This window comes from Rhineura floridana, chromosome 1 (genome assembly GCF_030035675.1).
Source record: "Rhineura floridana isolate rRhiFlo1 chromosome 1, rRhiFlo1.hap2, whole genome shotgun sequence".
In the NCBI taxonomy this organism is placed as follows: domain Eukaryota; kingdom Metazoa; phylum Chordata; class Lepidosauria; order Squamata; family Rhineuridae; genus Rhineura; species Rhineura floridana.
Window position 1 is genome coordinate 80,783,943 of NC_084480.1, and position 13,969 is coordinate 80,797,911.

The window sequence follows — 13,969 nt, forward strand, 5'->3', positions numbered from 1 at the left end:
AGCCATTATATCCCAAGTTAGCCACTGAGATTATCCGGAGGAATGTCATGTTATAGAAGCCAGACTAGTCTCAACTAGAATTTGGGCATTTAGTGTTGCTGGTCCCATGCCATGGAACACTTTCCGGCAGAGATTCAGCAGACATTCTCACTTTTGACTTTCAGGCATCTCTTGGAGACTTTTTTGTGCCAAAAGGCCTATACAGCTCTTTTTTTAAAAAAAATCACTAGCCAGTCATTGTAATTATTGCTTTGTATTCAGAGCTTGGAAAAGTTACTTTTTTTGAACTACAACTCCCATCAGCCCAACCCAGTGACCATGCTGGCTGGGGTTGATGGGAGTTGTAGTTCAAAAAAGTAACTTTTCCAAGCTCTGTTTGTATTGTTATAAAATGTTTTTATGTTGCTGTACACCACCCTGGTATTTTGTAAGAGAGTGGTACATACTTTTATAAACAAACAAATAAAAAGACTTGCCCTTCTGCTTGCCATTGGTTTAGTGCAGGGATGTGGAACCTGCAGCCCTTTGAGTGTTGGACTTGGTCATCTGAGGATGATGGGAGTTGCACTTGAACATCTCAAGTGCCACAGATTCTTCAGCTCTGGTTTATGGTTGCAATGCCACAGAGAGCCTTCCAGCCAGTGGCCAGTAAACAAAGTACTGGGGGCAGGGCTTTGAAGACATTAGAATCTGAATTCCAAGGTTCATGAGCAACAGATACATGAGCTTTCAGATTATAATTGGTTGCTGCAGATCTGCTAAGCTGATAATGAATTTTTTTTTTATTACTAGACTGGAGTTCTAACTAGAGGAATCATAAGCAGGGCTTTGCTGCTTATGCTATATTGTGGGTCATCAATAGACTGCAGGGTGGTATTGTGCAGTATTGACTCCTTTCAGCATAGACCACACTTCTCAGGAGAACATGGAACAAATAGGCAGGAGAGGATGCAGAAACTAATGGAAGAACTCTCCATCCTCTTTGTGGACTACTCAGCAAGAAATTGGAAGGTAAAAGGCAGTGTGAGACAGGAACTTATTCTATAATGCTTTTCTCTACACTTTCTGCAGCTGCATTATCATTGCAGTAGACCATGAGAGAAAGACTGCAAGCAACATGGCAACTTGTTGGATAGTCTGGGTGCAGCACAAGAGCAAATTTTGCTGACTTTACTGCTTGAGACCCATGTGGACAGACCAGGGGTGTCACTACTGGGATGCAGGGGGTGCGGATTGCACCCGGGTGACACCATGAGGGGGGTGACACCCACAGCTGCACCCCCCCGCATTCCCGCTAGTGATGCCGCTGCCCCCTGGCACCTGGTTCGGTACGCACCGAAAGCAGGCGCCCGCTCGCTGGCGGTGAAGCCTGGACGGGCCTTCCACCATCAGCCTGGAGCGTGTGGTGAGTGCGCGCATGCGCGACCAGCCACCCCGGTCAATGCCCCTGGGAGGGCGCACGCTGGAGGTCCGCACCCCCCGCACTCCCGCTAGTGACGCCGCTGGGACAGCCTATGTGGAACCATTGGCAAGTTACTCTAGGATAGTGCCATGTGGAAGGATCCCTAATCCATAACACTGTAAAACAATTCATATTCCCCCAGAAGGGTATCTTGGACATTGGCCAAAACAGTCGGTTCCTAACTGCTGAAGCCAGCTTTGGTCACTTCTGTCAACTCTTGGAAGACCTTAATTAAAACAGAGGCAATTCTACTAGCTGGCTAATTAAGTTTGAGGTTTATGCCTTCTGTTTTAAAGGGCTACCTCTTTTTTTGGACTGTGTAGCTTCATGGGATATAATTGTTGATCCTTTATTTCAGATCCCAACAGGTCCTTCAAACAGAACAAATAAATATGATCAATAAACATGCCAAGTTTCTATAGATTTTAATCTGGCGAAGCTTCTCTTTGGTGACCCAACAGGGGAAGGGGGGTAGGGGAAAAGAAGGGTGTACAACCAGCTGATCAACAAAAACGGTGATGGAGAGAAAGAGAAAAATCAAATGACAAATTGGAATGGAGAGGGTGGAAAGTAAAGAAAGCAAAAATAGGTAGAAAAGAGGGGGGATATATGTGAACAGAGCAGGGAAGGATAAGGAAAAGAAACAAAGATGAAAGTGTGTCAGATGCGCAAACAGGGAAAGTGTGTCAGAGAAAAATGTGGGGGGAGAGAGGCCTGAAATATACAGACGCGGGAGAATGAAGAAAAGGAGAGCAAAGGAATGCGTGTCAAACAAAAGCAGAAGAACTGGTGAAAGAAAGAAAAAGGAGAAGGGGGGGAGAGAGGGAGAACGTGTGTGGGGGAATTGGGAGGGGGGAGAGAAAAGCGAGAGCTAGACGAATGAGCTGGAGAGGCTGGGAGCGCGTGGCCGGTGAGGGGCGGCCGGGGGAGGGGGCTTGAAGGGGCTATTTCAGCATCAAGGGCTGGCCGAGGGGGGAAGCTCAAGAAGCTCTGAGAGGTGAAGGAGCGAGCGCGTCCACTTCACCACCACCGCTATCACCCTCACCACCTCCCCGTGCCTGCCCTCCACCCCCCTCAGGGCCTTCCTTTGAAGTCACGTGGCAACCCCTCCCTTCTCTCTCCCCCCCAGCCCCCCAATTCCCGGCGTGGGGAATGGCCTCAGCTTTATTGTGACGCAAGCAGCTTAGAAGCCGGCGCTCGCGTCCCCAAGCCCGCCCGGGCCGCGTTCTGCTAGAGCCAGACAGCAGCAGCAGAGGAGGCGGGAGGCTGGAGCGCCGCGGCGAGGAGAGACCAGAGAGCCCTGGCCGGGTGAGTGCAAGTTCCACCTGAGGGAAGAAGAGCGAGACCTCAACCGCGGGAAGCCGCTTGCGGCTGCCACAAGTTTGTATTGAGGCTCCAGTCCCCTGCAGCTGTCTGTATTTTGGAGGAGACAGAGAAGGCGCCGAAACGAGCAGGGCTTACTTGGGACTTTCTCCTCCTTCCCGTCTCATGGTCTGTGGGAGAGGCTCGCCCTAACGGGAAAGGGCTTAGCGGTGATGTCTCTATAGTAACGCTGCAGCTGAGGGCTCTTTGAAGAGAGGGAGGCTCACGCCAGAAGCAGCAGCAGCTCTCGGCCGCTGGTGCCTCTTGTTGCTTGCCTTTCTGTGCTGGTTTTGCCTTCTCTTTTTGCACCCTGCCGTCTTCTTTCTGTGAAGCTTTCTGCTCGTGGAGCGGTTTCCTGCCAACAAGGAAAGCGCTGAATAAAATTCGATACCCATAATGGGACTGACACCACATACAGCAGGAAAGCCTTGCATAAATAAAACAAGGGGATGGAGAGGTGTGTGTGTGAGAGAGAGGGTGTGTGTGTGTCTGTATATTTAATTACAACGTACCGAAGGATCACACAGTCATCCACTCTGCAAGAAAAGGTTCTGAAACAGCTTTGAATGCTTGTGTATCAAATAACATCTAGAAACAAGCAGCACTCTGAGAGAAAGAGGAGAGGGAGATCGGTGAAGTATAAAAAATCAGAGGTGGAAATGCTCACTTCTTCCCACCTCCCTGGTTTTAACTCTCCTCTTGACATCTCCAGGGCACGGTTCTGTGGCGCTTAAGAGCCTCTTTGAGTTAGTTCTTGTAGCCTCTGCTGAAATGTTTTCTCTCCTCTTAGTTTCCTCTCTAAGTTAGTGGTGATTTTTTTTTTGAGCAGGGCAAACACTTTGTTGTGGGTGATTGTCAAAATGCCATGTTGTATCTATTTTTAAAAATACATATATAAAAGTAAACATTAGTGGGTTACTGAGGGGGGAAACCTTAGTTTCCACAGGAAATACTAGCATTCTTTGCTGAACTCCATGTGCAGTGAAGAAATAGTCTTGAGAAATAACAATTGTTTACAATTTTCAATGTTACTTGAGCAAAACCCTCAAATATAATTGTTTTTTCCTGTTGTACATTTTGCTTGCTTGAGAATAACTGGTGAGGGGGATGCCAGAGACCTGCTGTTGTTTTCTGCTTGCTGAGTTTTTGAAGTGAGCAACAAAAACCTAATCAGCCTGTGGTTGACAGGTAGCCATCAGAGAATAGGAATGTTCAGGTTTCTAAAGAATAAAAGAGAAGGCAGCCCAGTTTAGCATTTTCTTAATGAGATCTGGGCTAGATGTGGATGGCTTTATTAGTAAAATTTTGACTGTATACAAGATGCCAGATCTCTAAAGTGCCACTGTAAAATTCATTTTATTTCCATTTCTCTTTGAAATATGAAGCATAGCAAATATCTTTCTGTTCTGAGCCAATGAATTCCCATGCTGCGTAAATTCAGTTAACACACGTCAGAATTAAAAAGAGAATTGGAAATAGGTTTTCTCCTGTCATTATTTGTAACAATATATTGGCAGAAAACCTCAGCTATAGTCTGGTGCACATTACCCATTGACTTCTATGAGACAGCGTGTGACTGAGTTGTACTCAATGAAGCACTACTTTTTTAGATTCCAGTTTAATCCATGACTCCTAATCTAGGAGCTCAGTGCTTCATAATTTTGCTTGTGTGTTTCCATTGGAGTAAAAAGTCCTAGACACATTAAGGAATTAATAATGAATGCTGAAATGAGTTAGGAAACAGGGAGACACCTTTATGCCACATAGACATGACAGACATTGGATATGAAATGTCCTGGGCTCTGCCCTGGGCTCCTTCTGGGAGGAAGGGAAGGATATAAATTTAATAAATAATAAATAAATACACTTAAAGCATGTACTCAAGGCCGTGTACAAAAGATTAGTTGTCATTTTATACACTTCTGCCATCTTGCCATACTTAAACAGTATAGTCAACAGCCTATGTTTTCCAAAAAATGGTTGAGCCATATGGTTGAGAAGTATTCTAATCAGCATTTGTGACTGTCATTACAGGCCAGAAAAGAGAACTATTCCCAATTAATCATGAATAAAATTTGAGTACACACAATTAGTCCTTGGTTTGACTGAGGTTTTATTCATGTTTAAGGTTTAAAATTCTAAATTATTGCATATTTGGAATCAGAAGGATTTTTATATCAGTTTGGCCAGCAGTCAGAGGGCTTTCTTACATTCCTCTAGCATGTAGCATGCCTCACTTACTTGAGTTACCTAGTTTATTTAGATTGTTTTACTGAATAACTGTTTGATTCATGCAGTACTCTGATCTGTATAATGCATCATTGATATTATATGCTTATTGTTTATTCTCTTGTTCTGCTAGTAGCACACTCTTGTCTGATGTTCAGTAGTTGCTGGCTTTATAGAAGCTTGGTGTGGTGTAGGGTGCTGGACTGCATGATCCATTGCAGTCTGGTGATCCTGCAGATATTAACAACTTCCGCCCAGGCTCCAATTTTCCCTTTGGGGGCAAGGTGATTGTGAAGGTAGTGGCCGCTCAGCTCTCAAGTTTTCTTGGATAAATCAAATTATCTAGACCCTTTCCAACCAGGTTTCAGGCCTAGTCATGGGACAGAGATTGCCCTAGTCACCCTGCTTGATGACCTATGCCAGGCATCAGACAGGGGGAGTGCATCCCTGTTGGTGCTGCTGGACCTCTTGGCAGCTTTCAATACCATTGGTCATGCAATCTGTCCTTCTGGGCTGTCTAGCTGGGATGGGAGGGGGAGGCACCGTTTTACAGTGGCTCCAGTCCTACCTGGGAGACAGGTCCCAGAAAGTGGTGCTGGGAGAGTACTGCTCGACCCCCTGGCTGCTGGCCTAAAGCATCCTGCAGAGTTTCATTCTGTCTCCCATGTTCTTTTAACATCTATATGAAACCACTGGAGAGGTCATCTGGAGATTTGGACTGCAATGTCATCAATATGCTGATGACATACAACTCTCTCCTGATTGCAGGGAGGGAGTGCTCATCCTAAACCGGTGTCTGGAGGCTGTGAAGGGCTAGATGTCGGCTAACAAACTGAAACTTAATTCAGACAAGACAGAAGTGTTGCTGGTCAACGGAAACGTTGCGCCAGGGATAGGGCTGCTATTTGTTCTGGACAGGGTCACACTCCCCTTGAAGGAGGAGGTCTATAGTTTGAGAGTACTCTTGGATCCTGCCCTGCTTCTTGGATATCAGGTGACTGCAGTTTCAGGAGTCTTTTGGTCAACTCAAACTCATCTACCAGCTGTGCCTGTTCCTGGAACACAGTGACATGGCCACAGTGACACATGCATTGGTGACTTTGGGGTGATAACTGTAGCACACTCTATGTGGGGCTGCCTTTGAAAACAGTTCGTAAATCGCATTTGGTTCAACATGCAGCAGCCAGAATGTTAACTGGATCCCAGCACAGGGATTGTATCACTCCTTTGCTTTATCAACTCTGCTGGCTCCCAATTTGTTTCTGGGTCCAATTCAAAGTGCTGATTCTGACCCTTAAAGCCCTAAACAGCCTTGGACTAATGTACCTGAGGGACCGCTTACACTCAAATGTACCTGCCTGTGATTTAAGATCAGCTGGTTCTGGTCTCCTCTGTGTGCCTGGAATGAAAGATGTTAGACTGGCAGGCATGCAGGACATGGACCACAAGCTCTGGAATACCCTACCCCAGGAAGCCCCCTCTGGCTCTCTCCCTGACAGTGTTCCAGAAACTTCTGAAAACCATCTTGTTCCAGATAGCCTTTGGGAAAGACTGAAGATATAGCCTGAAACTGATTTTATCCCCCCACCTTTTGTAGTTTTAACTTTTTCGTCTCCTGTAATATCACTCCCCTCATTTTCTTAACTGATTTTATGTATTTTTATCTATTTTAATGTTTTGGGTATATTTTTATTATGTATGGGTGCCCTATTTTAGAGTAGAAGAGTGGGATAGAAATATTTTAAATAAGTAATAATAATCAATGGGCAAGTCACTATAGCCTTAAGCAGAAGTTTAGAAAACTGGGTAAAGCCAAACTGAGGCAAAGGGATTGTGTTGGTCTTTCTCACCCTGGACTCCATGTTTTTGGTGCAAGATCTACACTGCATTTTTGCACACCGAGTTATATGTGTATATGCTCAATGTACAGTCAATACTACCCAGAGCAGGATACATTGTGCAAGTGTTTTTGGCTGCAAAATAGAACTTCCTCTCCCTCTCCACCCTCTTGCATTCCCCCTAAATATGTTCTAGGGTTTTACCCAACCCTCCGGAGCAGATTTAGAGGGTGCGCACAGGGAGAAGAGAGGAATAAAAAGTTACATTGCGTAGCTGAAAGTGCCTGCACTAATGGAATTGTTTAGTTAGATATCACCCCAGTCTTAATTCCTGAGTTTGAAGGATAAGAATCCTGCAGAATCATTGTTGGGTGAGGTAGAGCTGATACACTAGCTTCTCAGCAGGTGAGTTGCTGTTTCTTACCAGAAAGGAGAAGGGCAAAGCTGCAGAGAGGTTGGTGCAGTGCAAATGCACTACCAGGAGCACCAGGTTGACACCACTGGTGCATTTAGAGATGTGAAGGCCCAGAAACCCCCCCCCAAAACATTCAGGAAAAAAATGTGGTTTTTTTTTAATTTTTCCAGTTTTCGAGGCTTTCACATCACTAGGTGTGTTTGCACCATGCTAACCCACCCTGCCACCTTGCCCCTCCTCCTTTTCTTGCCAGTAAGTAATAGTAATCCATCTGCCAGGAAGCTAGTGTAACGGTTCTGTTCCAACTGGCAAGCCACTTCTGGAATCCTGTTGTACCTGATGTGGATATGTTGGGTGTTACCAAAATTGTGTGGAGGTCAGGAGTGGGGCAGTCACAATCCTACTGTGCCCCACCACCTGTTGCCCCACTGTACACCAGTTTGCTGAACATGAGCATAATGCTGAACATGAACATAAAGTTTATCTCTCAGTCTTACCTACAACACATGGCTATTTATCAATATTAAACAATATACTGAGCTTCTTGGAAGAAAACCAAGATACAGATGTAACAAATAATAATAAAATGAATTCTCTCATAAATGTGACTTAAGGCCTATTCATGTGGTTACTAGGCTGATTCTCCAACTGCTACATTACATGTTAGCAACAATTGTGCAATGTTCCCTCCACGTTTAAAAGGTGTAAGGTGGTGAAAAAGGGGGTTAGCCTTGTTGCTATTTTTAGCTTTTATGTATGAGGATTGATCCTTACATTCTGCCTAACATACTGAAATTGATATAGATCATTGGGTCTATGTGGCAGCTATAAAGTATGAGAACTCTTACCACATAGAACAATCCAGTCAGCAAACTAGTAGCAGTTAGCAATGGCATGGAGATTCTTTGTGATTAGGGTTACTTATCCTGTGTCTCTTATGCGCCATAGGCCTGTTGATTGGATCCATTGCCACTCAGAATCATTCAAGCAATTTTCACAGAGCCACAACAGAAGAATGAGCTCTGAGAAATACAGTTTAATAGTGCAAAATGGAATTATGTGTTTGTGCCGTTTTAAAAAATCACATGAACTATGCAGCAAGGTACATGCAGTACCGTAAAATAGCATTAAAAACGGAAGTAAAAACCCTCGAAATAGTTCAGAATTGGCATGGCAAACCATCAAGTAATTAAAACAAGTAAGAGGAACTTAGTTCTGTCCATTATTACTATTGTCATAAACAGCAGGTGTGCCAGATTTTCTTATATCTACATTCCACCAATTAATGCAATAACAGGGAAATATATTTCCTGGTATAAGATAGAATGTATCGAGTGTTCAGAAAATACAAATACTCCACAGCACTAACAGCACAAGTACTTTTATCAGAGGTCCACAAATATTCCCAAAGCCTGGAGGTGGTGCTTTTCCTATATCTTGTGGGGACTTTAAAAAGGGTAAAGACACACTTACTGCTGTGCCAGTCCCAGTGCATCTCTACCTCTGTTTTGTGAAAACAGGGGCACACAACACTAGTCAAACTCTACCCCTTTTTACTTTAAAACCTGGTTGGATCAGCTCAAATGTATTTTTTATTAAAATTCAGCTTCAGATAAATTTGCAACTGATTGGTAGACCAACCTGTTTATTTATTTATTTTTATTATTACATTTATATACCTCCCCATAGCCGAAGCTCTCCAGGTGTGGCCAATGGAAATGCTTTGCTGTAGGTTCCAGCAGAGACAGCGATTCGCCCAACACTTTTCTGTGGGTGGTCCTGAATGGTCTGATGTCAGCAGTGGGTAAGGAAGGTGTGTCCAGCCGAGGGCAGAGTCACTTTAAAATGCAGCCAGAAAAAACATTATTGTTGCTTTTGAAGCGACTAATGCGGCCACAGCCAAACTCTTGGAAATCAGTGAGATGCCTTGCTGCTGTCTTAACATTTTTGATGTACATAAGAGGGAAACAGTTTAGATCTGGGGAGAAGGATGAGGCTTGCTGTTTCAGTTGTGCTGGGCCTTGAAGGTGATTGGGCTGACCCCAATGGTTAGTTTATGCCACAGTCAAGCCTTATCTTTCCCCTTGGGAAAGGGGTGCATTATTGGCAAATACTTAGTTGGATGGCTACCAAGGCCAACCAAAATTCACAGGCCCCTGATTATTACAAGGAAAGATGTACAGATTGTGTACAAAAAATTGGAAACGAATTCCAATGCATGCTTCCTTTACCTCAAGCAGTCAGAAATTCCTCAGCAGCTTTCCATGGTACGTTTTCTTTGGAGGAGTGTTTTTTCCAGATTAAATTCAAAGTGTTGCCTTTCCAACTGTATCTCAGGTGGGGCCACAAATTTTATAGCCTTTTCTCACTCTTCAGGTGAGTGTGAGTTAACCATCCATTATTTAACATTCAAATTGTTAATAACCAAGCCATACTAAAGCTAAGGAGAGGTTTTGAATAAGAGACAGTATGGACCTTTTCAGTTAGTTTTTCTGCATAGTCGATGGGTGGAAGATTCTGATTTAAGGCCATCAGTGAAAGCTAATTTATGACATTTGGGCCACATATTTTGTCTCACCACCACCACCATTGTATGTAAAACTTGCATCATAAGTGAGCTAGCTGTGCATGCAATATAACATATAATATCAAAACATACAGTGCAGTTGCAGTAACAACTTATGATAACGAAGGCGCTGTAAAGTTTCCCTAATCAGGAAAGCAACTGCACCTGGAATCTAAAGATTCCTGGCTTACACGGCACACTATTATCATGAATAAACAATTTGCTTGACAAACAAAAATGATACAAGCAGCTAATGTAACATGCAAATCTGTCTTTAATAAGAACTAGTTAAACAGTGTATTAACAGAGGTAGATCAGTGGTTCTGGAGTACAGTACACACCTAGAAAGTAGCTTTCCTGAGTGTTCTTTGCCCTGCTGGTTTGCAGCATCAGTACTCATCACATTTAATTTCACTGTTGATCTCACTTTCAACATGAATTTTCTTCACCCAGAATTGCATGCTTTCCCCCTCCCAATTAATGTTGTTGTAATTGCCATATGCAACCATACACGTGTAACACATTTTATCCACTTTGTCAAAAAGCCAAGAACAGAGGAGAGTGAGAGAACCTTGGAGAAACATTGTATCCAGGCATTACAATCATTAGAATTATTTATATCATGCCCTTCCTCCCAAAAGATCCTGGGGTGGTAGTGTGGTAGGCAAACAAAATGATCAGAGTAGGGACATGGGTAAAATTGCATAAATCCTATAAGTATGTATATTAAGAAAATAAGACTCCAATAGTCAAAAGAAAAGGGACAAATGAATAACCAGGAAGAATGAAAATTTATCTTAAAAGCAATGGTGTAAAAGTTTACATCTTTTTAATGAGATACAGGCTTCTGCACAAAAAAACAGTGACAAGGAGTTGTGTTTTGAACTGTACCCCCTTCTTGTTCGAATATCAGTAATAGATTGCATGAAAAACTGCTTGCTTAGATACACCTGAATGTTGAATAAATTTATATCCTTTCATTAGGTATGGTATTCATTCTCTCTTCTTGCAGAAAGGTCATACACATTTTCACTAGGAAGGGGAATCATCTGTTCATCCATGACTGTGCTTTAGTTTATCTCTCATGACCAATTTATCCCAGAATGAAATTAACGCCCATCAAGTGACAGACATGAAGACAAAAAGTAACTGCTTGGGAGTAATCTTACTTTTTGCGTGTGTGAGTTTTGTGTTAGGGTTGGTCAGATTCTAGTTCTTTGATGTCAGTTTTGACTTGAAATACTTAATTTGTTTAATAATGCTTTAGGATGAGCCAACATTTCTAGCTTTTATCCAGCTATATCTTATGCAAGATATTTATGCTGAAATTCTTGGCTTTCAGCGATATTAGGAGTAAAATTCCAAGGGCACAATCCAGCCAGAGTTAATCACTTTTCAGTCCCATTTTTTCAGTGAGAAAGAATATGTGCATAACTCTCCAACAGAAATCAGTGGGATATTGGCCAATTCACATGTTTTGAATTCCTCCACACAGAACAACCCACATATAAAAAGGAACATCTAACCCAGCATATCCACAGTTATAGGTGCTAGTTTCTGGTGGAGATGCATGCAAGCAAAGTGATTGTAAAATGCATTGCTATGATTCCACAAATAGCTGTGGTGAAATGGCACCTATACTCATGGGCACAGGGCCAAATTGTGTTTGTTCTGCATGTCAATGTCCATAGGGCTGCTTCTCCATATGGAGAAATTTCAAGTCCTAGACCTGTGTATTCAGTTACCTGTACGATTAGATGCATGTGTGTGACATGTATGCCATACATGCATAGAAAATAGAAAACTGCACTGTTCTAGTTTTTGGGTGTTATTATTGTTAATATCTGGCAAAGGTAAACAATTTCTCTGTCAGAATGTAAAGAAAAATTACTATGGAGCTGGTTTATCCTAAATTCAATGTTTGGAAACTAAGAACAGAATTTTATTATTGACATAGATTAACACAAGCATTATTGACAACTATAAATTATAGCTGATATTCAATATGGGCCTTACTCAGGACAGCCATTGAGAAGTCCATTGATTTCAATGAGTCTACTCTAAGTGGCTTAGTAGGATATTACCCTGTGCACAACATATTTTACTGATTTACGATTGCAAAGATGTCTAATTTAATGGAGAAGTACAAACAATAAAATGACTGCTAGTCATTCAGCAAGCTGCTCACCTCTCAAATACAGTATTGAAATTTCACCCACATTATGTTTCCAGGAACATATGGCTAAAATTACCAAAAGCTGATCAGTTTGTGTTTAGCCATCATGATTTTGCTACAGATATTCTTGTGGTGTACAGACATACCATTTTCTTGTTTTGATGACAACAGTAACAGGTTGTTTTGGATACTCCTTTAAGCGTAGTGTGAAGATCATGATGACAATTTTTGTATTGCACTTGACAGTTTTTAATTTTAAACAATGAAAAAACTGTTGTAAGTTTACTAGTTGTATCCCCTAAAGCATGCATTCAAATGTGGTGTTTTTGTATGCATGCTGGGTTCCTGGCATCTGTTGAACAATAATTGTTCTGCTACTTTGTAAATGAAACACAAGTGAATTACATGGACATTTAAAATTCGTAGACTGAAATAGTTCTGTTTTGGGCTTTTTTTTAAAAAAATGTAACATTTAGGGTTAAAAGACCTTTTGAGACTTTTACAGTACAATCCTTTGGATATCTACTTAGAAGCAAGCCAGTGGATTCAATGGGCTTGTGTAGTGGTTAAGGTGTTGGACTATGACCTGGGAGACCAGGGTTTAAATCCCCACATAGGGCCAGTCACTGCCTCTCAGCCTCATGAAAACCCTGTTCATAGGGTCGCCATAAGTCGGAATTGACTTGAAGGCAGTACATTACACACATTACTCTTAATAAGCATGTGTGACAAATTCCCTATCCCTGCCCAAAGTTCCTAAGATCCTCAGAACTTCAGGATGTGTCTTCCCTCCAGACACCCCCTGGTGAGTCCCTTGCCCTGAACGTTTGGGTACTCTTTTCATCATAGCATATTCATCATATAACATAGTGGGCCCTTCCAAGCCTTTTTCCTTTCGTGCACCTTTCTTAGCTCACCAGTAGGGCTGCAATTCCCACATTCTGCTCTGCTTCAAACCACCTCCTCCTTTGTACTAAAGCTACTTTTATTATCTCCTCTCCTTTCTGTCTTCCACAGCTCCCACTTCTTTTGCTCAGCACCAATGTTAGCAGCTTTCCTTTTCCTGTGCTGACTGCATCTCCTTGAGTCTCCACCTCCCATGTCATGCCTCTCTTCTGCTTCTAGTCTGCCCAGCTTGTTACCTCGTAGGCCTATTAAAGGGGCAGCACAGAGATGGGTGCTGTAAGCTGCAATATCTTGACAGCGTGTGTAGAATTTAAGAGGTATAGTATTTGAATGTGTAGAATTTAAGATGTATAATACTGAACAGTAGTATAATTATCAGTGCATTCTACTATGCAGTGTCTATCAGTACTGTTATTTCTTTCAATCATGTGCTCAGCCTTTTGGACTGCCCCAGTTCTTTTATAGCTATTAGCTGGTCTAATATTACAGTAGAGCTTGCAGGTTGAGGGTTGATGGCTGAGCCATCGAGTTAGCTGCTCTGTTATCACAGTAGGGACTGAATAATTTGGTGGAGGTTGACCAGGTGAAAAAGAGGAGCGGACTCCTGCATTTTTAAGAGGTGTGTAGAAGATAGAATTTCAGCAGAGTGGCCCAGTAAGCTTTGTGGTCTCTCTAGTCTCCACTGGCTGTCAACACATATCTATTTTTTTCTTAAGTGTCATCATGTCTGCATAGTGTCCCTTAGCAGAACTATGTTATATGGTGAATGTTAGCAAGGTTCTTGGAGCAATGCAGCCTACCACTTGTTTGTTTGATCATTGTCCTTCTTGCTGTTGGGAAAGGGAAGAGAATGGTTTACTGGATACAAGAGATGGCATATGCTTCTTCAAGAGATGGAATAAGCCTGTCATTACACCTCTCAATAAATTCCATTGATCCTGAAGACTGCTCCAACTGTTGGCCAGTCTCTAATCGCTTTTGAACAAGATACCCAAATGGGTGGTAGTTGCTCATC

General features: G+C 42.6%; 1 protein-coding gene across 4 annotated transcripts in view; it reads left to right on the forward strand.

The window, feature by feature from the left end:
- Positions 1 to 2,428: 2,428 nt before the first annotated feature.
- SNCAIP (synuclein alpha interacting protein) overlaps positions 2,429 to 13,969 on the forward strand; it is a 161,919-nt gene continuing 150,378 nt past the window's right edge. For all 4 annotated transcript variants that reach the window (XM_061624847.1, XM_061624835.1, XM_061624826.1 and 1 more), the window contains exon 1: positions 2,429 to 2,770. The gene's annotated coding sequence lies outside the window, so the exon portion shown is untranslated. The remainder of the gene's footprint in view (positions 2,771 to 13,969) is intronic.